This window comes from Dipodomys merriami, unplaced genomic scaffold, assembly GCF_024711535.1.
Source record: "Dipodomys merriami isolate MVZ:Mamm:240054 unplaced genomic scaffold, mDipMer1.0.p SCAF_181, whole genome shotgun sequence".
NCBI classification, from domain to species: Eukaryota; Metazoa; Chordata; class Mammalia; order Rodentia; family Heteromyidae; genus Dipodomys; species Dipodomys merriami.
Genome location: NW_027203171.1, coordinates 2,160,991 through 2,169,826, shown reverse-complemented (window position 1 = coordinate 2,169,826; position 8,836 = coordinate 2,160,991). Strand labels below are relative to the sequence as shown.

General features: G+C 32.9%; 1 pseudogene; it reads left to right on the top strand.

The window, feature by feature from the left end:
* The first annotated feature begins 436 nt into the window (after nucleotides 1-436).
* On the top strand, nucleotides 437-536 carry LOC138830056 (U6 spliceosomal RNA; annotated as a pseudogene).
* The last annotated feature ends 8,300 nt before the right edge of the window (nucleotides 537-8,836 follow it).

Sequence of the window (8,836 nt, the reverse complement as noted above, 5' to 3'; positions counted from 1 at the left end):
TCTGTTCCTACATGGAAGAAGGGTGAAGGGTAAGGAAGACATTTGTACCACTAAGACCTCATTTAGGAAATTTTAACCTGCAGAAGTTTAGAAGTAGCTCTTAAGCAAGGCTTACTTTGAATCCATTAGCTCCACAAAGCTAAATCAGTTGATAAATAAGTACTTGAAAAGCCATCACCTTTGGACTTAGCTATAAAGGCTTCAAAATATGATCAAATTTAAAATGAAAACGACAAAAAAGCCATTGACAAAAAATTGCAAATGTGAGCAATCGACTAAACAATATAAGTTTTTGCCACTATACACAGAAATTTAGAGAAATAAGATCAATCGCATATTTAGGAACAATAAAGGTTCCTTGTTACAAATAGGCAACCAAGGATATATGCCTGTATAAAGATTGCATCATTAACTACTTAAATTAAGAGGATACTCCATGCTTCAGCAGCAGGTCTACCCAAATTACAACAATACAGAAGTTAACAAGGCACTTGCACAAGGATGGTATGAAAATTTGTGAAGTATTCCATATTTTTCATTCTTCAAATGCAGGAAATGAAAAACAGTTATTAAAAGATGTTTACAAAAATACAAGTGTAACAAAACCTGTAATTCATAGAATTACAGGTTAGTTTGACATCAGTGTATTAAATCTTCACCTTCGAAAGGCCCTTACATAGCATAACCTTTACAAAACTTGAAATTAGATAACATTATCTTTTTATCCCAAAGAAATAAAATAATATAAGGACCTCGGAAGAAAGGAATCTTAAACTTTTTCTATATAGAATGTAATCTGAAAGGACACATTTATTAATGAACCTATATATTATAAAACAATATAGACTGCAAAGTATTATATCTAGAAGACAATGAAATAGATTATGAACTTTATAGAAACATAGATACTTTTTTTTCAGACAAGCACCAGGAATTTCTTTAATTTCTATACTATTCATTTCAACAGATAAGATAAAATTTTAAAAAATCGCAAACTCTGCAGAAATCATTATAGATGCATACAAACAACTCTTGAATACATTTTGACACCAAAGTCAGGCAATTCACGTGGAAGAATACCATGGAATCCATAAATTTTTAAATTAAGATATTACTGTTGTTTTGTATTATGAAAATATTTTGTAGGACCACAAAGGATGGACTTGCAATTTTGAAATTTATGAAATTTAACCAAACCATTACTACATAGGAGTACAATTTGTACAGCCTTCCACTACTTCAAAGAAGTAGTGATACATACTTATCCATTTGGCAATATCAGATGAGGTTTCTTCCAAGTTGTTTTTCAGACCCGGTTTGATATCATGATTCAAAAGAAGGAGGTACAGCATATCTTTGCTATTTCAATTCCCAGCAATAAAATTCAAGGGTGTCAAGAGGCCTTTAGTTTGGGGATTGGTATCTGCATCATGATGAAGGAAGACAGAAGCCATTCTGGTATTATTCCACATATAAGCAATGTGCAGGGGTGCCAAGCCATTCAGAATTACAGCATGAATATCTGCCTTGAGCTACCAACTCATGGACAATGTCTAAATGTCCACTCTAGGTTTCCTGATGAAGAGGGGTATACTTACCTCATCTCTAGTATTCATATGAGTGGCCTTTTTGGAATATAGTCTCGGTACTGTAGTAAGCCGATTAATTTTGGCATCCCAAAGAAGAAATTTGCATGGATTCTTCTCCATTATTTTCTTGCAATTGATACCTTTCTCACGTTTTCATCTTGTTCCTTGTCTTCATCAGAATTTCCTAACCAGAGACTTTGAGTACCAGTGGAAATGAAGTGTCCATGTATTTACCCAATAGTTCACGTTGGTTGAACTGGTCAGAAAAATCCGGTGAATTTTCTGCATATGTTTTTCCACCATGATTTATTTTCTCTTTTTTCATTTTTACTATTTTAAATTATTCTAACTGGAGAGTCGTGAATTGATAGAGAACAGAGAAAGATTTTCCTCCATAATCAAATGCACAGACTGAAAATGAGGACCAGTGCTGTTTTCATATGCAGCTTATTCTAGAAAGGAGAAAATAGGAAACAATGCCTTCTATGTAAATGATTTGGGAAATACCAAGATATAGTGTAAGAGAACTTACTATTCAATATATGACCTTTCAGAGCTTTCTAATAGACCCATTATTTACTGGTTATCAACATTAGAAAAAAATGTATAGAGCAGTAGTAAAATAGAAGTCCTTTGTATGACTACCTAAATTCTTGTTTTTTTTAAAGACACTTGTTTTCATCTTAAAAAGTAGGCCTATCTATTTTCTTCAGGTGATTTTGATGATTGAAGATGCATAATGAGAAGTCAAAATGTATTAGTAGTCCTTTGATATCAATTAAATTTCATTTTTTTTCTTCTTGGAGACTATAATTATCAAAGCAATAGTTCAGAACCAGCAAGCAATAGTGCAGCATCATGCTTAAAGTGAAAGTGGATCACCAGTAAGTAATACTCTATACCATTTTCCACAAAGTTATGTCACACATACAATCTGCCTGCCTTCTCTAGCTGCTTTGATAGCCTGGACTTTTTCTTACATTGTTTAGGAAAAGTGTGATTCAACTGATTTCAGTCAGATCGGTTCCTAGAACTATCAAAGATTTAGATTCTTTATAAAAGAAAATTAGGTGTGGGGCCTGAACTCTGGGCTTGGCCACCATCCTTGAGCTCTTCAAATCAAGGCAAGTGCTCTACCACTTGAGCCACAGAACCACTTCTGCGGTTCTGTTTATGTGGTGCTGATTTGGGAAATGGCAGAGCAGAAAGTGAAATAATGCAACCAAAAATATAAAAGCAAAATAAATTAGGATAATTATGGAGCAACTTATTGTCTATGAGAATCATGAAAGAGAAAGAGGAAGAGAGATCCAGATGTGCAATGACCTATCTAGCCAAAAAATCCATGCTTCTGATCCATTTACAAAGTAAACAATTTTATTTTTTATTTGTTAAAAGAGATTGAAATAGAATTTATGTATTTACTTGAAATTAGTAAACACATTTTAGTAGCCTACATAAAGAGACATAGCTTTGACCAAATTACAAATAAGAATCTTAATCCTTGGACTGGGTTGGTGGCTCAGTGGTAGAATGCTTTTCTTGCAACTTAGTATAGTGCGGAGACTACTTTCCAAAAAGGCCAGTCATATGAATACTGAGGATGAGGATGAGTATACCCCTCTTCATCGGGAAGTCTAGAGTGGACACTTAGACTTTGTCAATGAATTGGTAGCTCAAGGCAGATATTCACGCAAATACTGTGAATGTCTGGACACCCCTGCACTGTGCTTATATGTGAAACATATTGCAAGAGTACACACACACAAACACACACATACATACACACACATATACACACATACACACACATCATCAGATATCTACTTATGTATTTTTTGTGTATGGTCTTAAGAAGAAATTTACATTACTAACTTGAATTTCTGACAGAACAATATAATCACTATACATCTTGCTTCTATACTCTCAATATTAAATTGCTATTAAAGTATGTGCAATAGATAAGTATAGGAAAAAGTAGGAGCCAAACTGGTGGCTCATGTCTTTATTCCAAGCTAATCAGAAAGACGAAATCTGATGATTGTGGTTTGAAACCAGAGCAAGAAAAAAGTCCATTAGATTCTGGTTTGAAAGTAACCAGCAAAAGCTAGAAATTGAGCTGTGGTACAAGCAATAAAATGATAGCCTTGAGAAAACTAAAACAAAAAAAAAACAAATTCTAGGACAGAGCTAGGCCCTGAGTTCAAGCTCTAGTATTAGTATTTAACTAATGAAGGAATGAATTAGTTAAATAATTACCTAAAATAAATTAAGTGGTCACAGGTGGAGGGGCAGATAAAATGTTACTACCATGGTGACTGGATTATGTATTATTTTGTAATAAGGCAAATTATCATTTGTCCTAATCGCTAATATTTTTTTGAACTTTTTTCTACAATAAACCCTGAATTTGGCATGTTTGTATATGTGTGTGTACGTGCACACACATGTGTGTTTATGTGTGTGTGTTTGCTGTTGCAATATTGCTTGCCAATATGAACAGGGTGAGGCTGAAAAGAGCTGTGTGCAATGTTTTTTATTTATCAGTGTTCTGTCCTGTCATTTCAATAAATTTTATTTGTTAAATAATAAAATCATCATAATCAAAGCATTTACAACATAAGTTAGATGAAAGAGATCATTTTCATTTCTTAATATATGTTAGGTAAAAAGATACACATATAATTAGGTAGTAAGTTATTGATGTAAGATGACTGTCAGTACAAAATATGTATTTGACTTCTTAAATTGGTTATATTTTTAAGAAATATTCATGGAGTGATTTTGACTGACTTGACCAAATAGGTATAACTCTCTGGTTATTTCTGTGAAACTCAACGTGGATAAACTCTTTCCGTATTTCAGTTGAAAATAACTTTCTTTGTAAGATCTTATCTATTCACACTAAGATAATAAACCCCGTATTTTTAAGGTTTGAATATCCCATCATAATCACTAAAAATCAGTATTGTAGCTATACTTGTTAGATATATATTTAAAAAAAAACAAAAACATGTGTCATCTCCAGATTTTGGATGCATTTGAAGTTGTTTTGTACATACAAAGATTTCTTCATTAATAATTCTTTTGTGGGAGTAACTATCACAACTTTAACAAATAAGGCTTTTCTAATATCTTTTCCAATATAAATAAAACCCCAGAGAGAGTTTTGCAATTTCAGAAAAACATTTAAATATTTTAGTAATATTTTAGTTCTTTGATTATACAGCTAAAGACATTTCTGAAATAAATATTGTTAAGGTCGGAAAATGTAAGTGGCTATATAGGCTTTTTATGCATCATTTTACGAAAAGCCAGTTTTTATGAAACTAAAAGAAATCGAATAAATGAATGTAAGTGAATTGGGTAACTTAATTATTAGTATAATTTTGCTTTCTATTAGCACAGTCCTTTGAATGCACATGATGCAGTTAAATTATTTTTGTGTCACTGTGCTTCAGTTATTTTTAGAATCTTTGTAGTTATGAGTGAATTTGTAGTATAAATAAAGGTCTTTTAATATGATTAAGATTAATCTTGTGTTTTGTGTTCTACTCCCATGAAAATGAGTTATTTTCATTGAATCTTCAGTATCATAAGAAATTTTGAAAAAATTTGGTAGTATCGATATCTTTACTTTGGGGGGGGAGGGGTCCGGTATTGGGGCCTGAACTCTGGGCACTGTCCCTCAGCTCTTTAGCTCAAGGCTAGCACTCTACCACTTAAGCCACAGCGTCACTTCCAGCTTTTTTCTTTTTGCTTGTGTGGTGCTAAGGAATCGAACCCAGGGCTTCATGCATATAAGGCAAGCGCTCTACCAATAAGCCACCTTCCAAGCCCTTCATTTCTTTTTCAACCAATAGTATTCGCAAGTTGGAGAGTCTTTAATTCATACTTAGGTCTTGGTGTCCATGACTTTTTATCCTCTCATTCCTAACATTAATGATAGGTCAGAATGCATTTTTGGGTATAGGAAAGGTAAAATATTTATCTGGGGTCAAAGGTGATTTTTATATCAGTCTTGCTTTAATAGCATTTTAAATTAGTACCTTTCTCTCAAAATGTTAGGTATAAAAAGCAATCAAAATACTTCGAATGGTAAACAATTTGTTGAGCTGCAATGTGAAAATGATTGGTCCTTAAGACCTGCAGTCTGTTTCCATTAGGAATTGGGGAGGTCATTCTTTCAGTAAGACAGTGTTAAACAGGCATATGTTCTCTAGGCATTGCAGTGTTGAGTGAAGGGATAAAATATGATTTCTACTATTTTGAGCTAGAAATCAAGAATGTTATACTTTAGCAGTTCCTTTCACCAAGGAGGTATGCATTGATTATTAACTTTGAGTTTTCATATTCCAGTTCCCTATTTTCTAACAAAGATAAAGTGAAATATTGTGAAAGTGAAAACAATAATTCTGGGAAATTTTCCTAGAATTTGTAGACTAAGTGCTGGTATTTTAGTCATAAAATAGAATGAGGTTAATTGATAAAGTGGGAGATGATCCTCAGGCTAACACTTACCATGTGTGCAATGTTGTACTAGTAATTCCAACTCTGAAGACTTCAATATTATCATCTGAGAATTAAAATGTAAGGAGTTCCACTTTATGCAATTATTGTGAGGATTAAATTATATACTATAGGTAAAGTACTTGGAAAAACAATCAATTAGCATTTGGCACATTCTACCTGTTATTTTATCATGTGATGAATTCTAACATTTTTACTGTGATTTAATATTCATTGCATTGATCACTTTTCTGTCACTATGAGGAAAATACCAGAAAGAAAATTTCTGAGGAGGAAAATATTATATTGACTCATGGTTTAAAGAACACAGTTTAAGATCAAATGTCTCCATTCTTTTTAATCATATTTTTATTATCTTAACTAGGTATACACGGGAATTTCCATTCATTAAATGAGTTTTTAAGTTTGAATCTTTATATAACTTTTCCCTACCCTTCCAAACCTCACCCCACTTAATTTTTTCTATTTTCATATTGAATATAATGTCTTCACTCTTACTCCATAACTCTCTTTTTTCCTTCCCTTTGTCTTCCCCTCACCTCTTCCAAGTGATAGTTTCCTGGTATTCATTTTGTTGGATTAAAAGTTCAATTTTATAAGATATTACACCTTTTAAATACTGCTGTGAAAAATGAAAGCTTTGGTTAATACTGTTGTTTAACTTGCATAAAATTCTGGCTTCCGAATATGCGACAGTACATGGGTCCTTTGTGTGTCTGGTTCTGACTTCGTTTACTTAACATATTTTTAGATCTATCCATTTTTTTGCAAATAATGTAACAGTCCTCATAATGGATGCGTGCAATCCAATTGTGTATATATGAAACACTTTCTCCAACCATCCCTCCGCCACAAGGCATCTTGGCTGTTTCCATAACTTGGCTGTGGGGAATACTGCAGTAATGAACAAGGTGGTGAAAGTGATTTTACAATAACCTTTTGAAAGAATTCATCACTATCTTTCTGGGAGCAATCCTCTAACCAGTTTTTCAGAATAAGCACATCCTTCCTTTCATCTCAATCACAACGTATTGCAAGTCCTCAAAAACACACTATCCCATACATGTCTCAATAAGCTAAAACCACACTATGCCCATATTCTTTCAATATATTTTTAATACATACATAAATTTAGTGAGAACCATCTATGTACTTTCCTGATGTGCGAATGAGAGGCATAACAAGAGTAAAAGTAAGAAATATGCATTTTAATTAGCTATTATCATATTTAAAATCTTTTTCAGCTCTAACTCATAGCCTCACTTACTATGATTTTAATCTTTATTTGATTACTTCATCTATCCCCTAAATTATAACAGGTGAATTAAATACAGACAAAAAGTGTGGTTTGATTTTGACATTCATGTGTGAGGATGCACAATATGGGCAAATAGATGGATTAGAATTAATAGAAATTACCCATTTTGTTAGAGATGGTTTTTCCAAACTGATTGATATTTCATTCAACAAAAAGAAACGTGTAAGAATTCCCTTTGTTTTGCTCTTTATTAACTTTTGTTTCCATTTTATTTTATAATGGATGCTGTCATATATTTACTGTAGATACAAAAATATGTTAAACTATTTCTATCCGTATGTATTGATATATATACATAAATACATATATTACACAGGTTACAATGATAATTTTTAACTTCTGTAACTATACAATTTACTAAATTATTAAAAACATCGATGGCACATGCCGGGAATCCTGGTTACTTGGGAGGCTGAGATCTGATGAACATGGTTTAAAGCCATCCTGGGCATGAAAGTCCATGAACCTCTTATCTCCAAACAACCAACAGAAAATAAGAACTGGAACGGTGGCTTAACGTAATAGAGTGGTAGCCTTGAGAGAAAAAGCTCAGGGACATCACCCAGGCTCTTAGTTCAAGAACTACAATCTGCACAAAAAAATCTATTTAATTTACACCTGTGTAAGTAGAGTATTTCCATCACCCAAATGCACATAAATGCTCATTTGCAAGGTAACTCTGTTTTGTGTGAAGTACCACTAAACATTATCACTAAAGTAGCATTGGAACGTGGGTTAATTCTATCTTTCTAATGGATTTTTCTCCACTCAAATACTCAAATGTTACAATTATTCCAATTATTAAAATCATAGCTTTTTTCTTTAATATCCCTAATATTACAGTTTGAATTCAGTGTCTTCTGCCCCCTAAATGGGTGTTCTTACCACTTTGTCATGTGTCCAGCCCTAAATTATCCTGATAATTTTTCAGATAGAAACTGGCTTCCTACATGTGTATGATCTTGGCCTCAGTCCACTTTATGTTATTCTTCCTGGAATTTAGAATAACAAGTGCATGGTGTTATGTACAGATTTTTCTGTCTAGTCTGGGCCTTTGCCACTGTTCTCACAACAGTGCACTCCCATGTAGTCAGGATTTTCATAAGCTTGTCATAGCTGATTTTTTAAAAATCTTTGCATTTCCTGCAGGTTATTGAGTACTGAATTAATTTGTGTTTTCTTGTCTTGTTTCCTTTCATTTGAATGTATGTGTTGAGTTGTTCCTAACTTTACTTTTTGTTTCTTTCCCTGATGTTCTTACCTAAAGTGCTGAGAAATGAATTCTTCTTTCTCAAGATAGTCAGGGTGAACGTTATTTATTCCAAAGCAATTTCAGTAACATTTAAACAACTTCATATCTATGAATGCTATAAAAATGCTAAGCGCTGAGAAGGGTGTT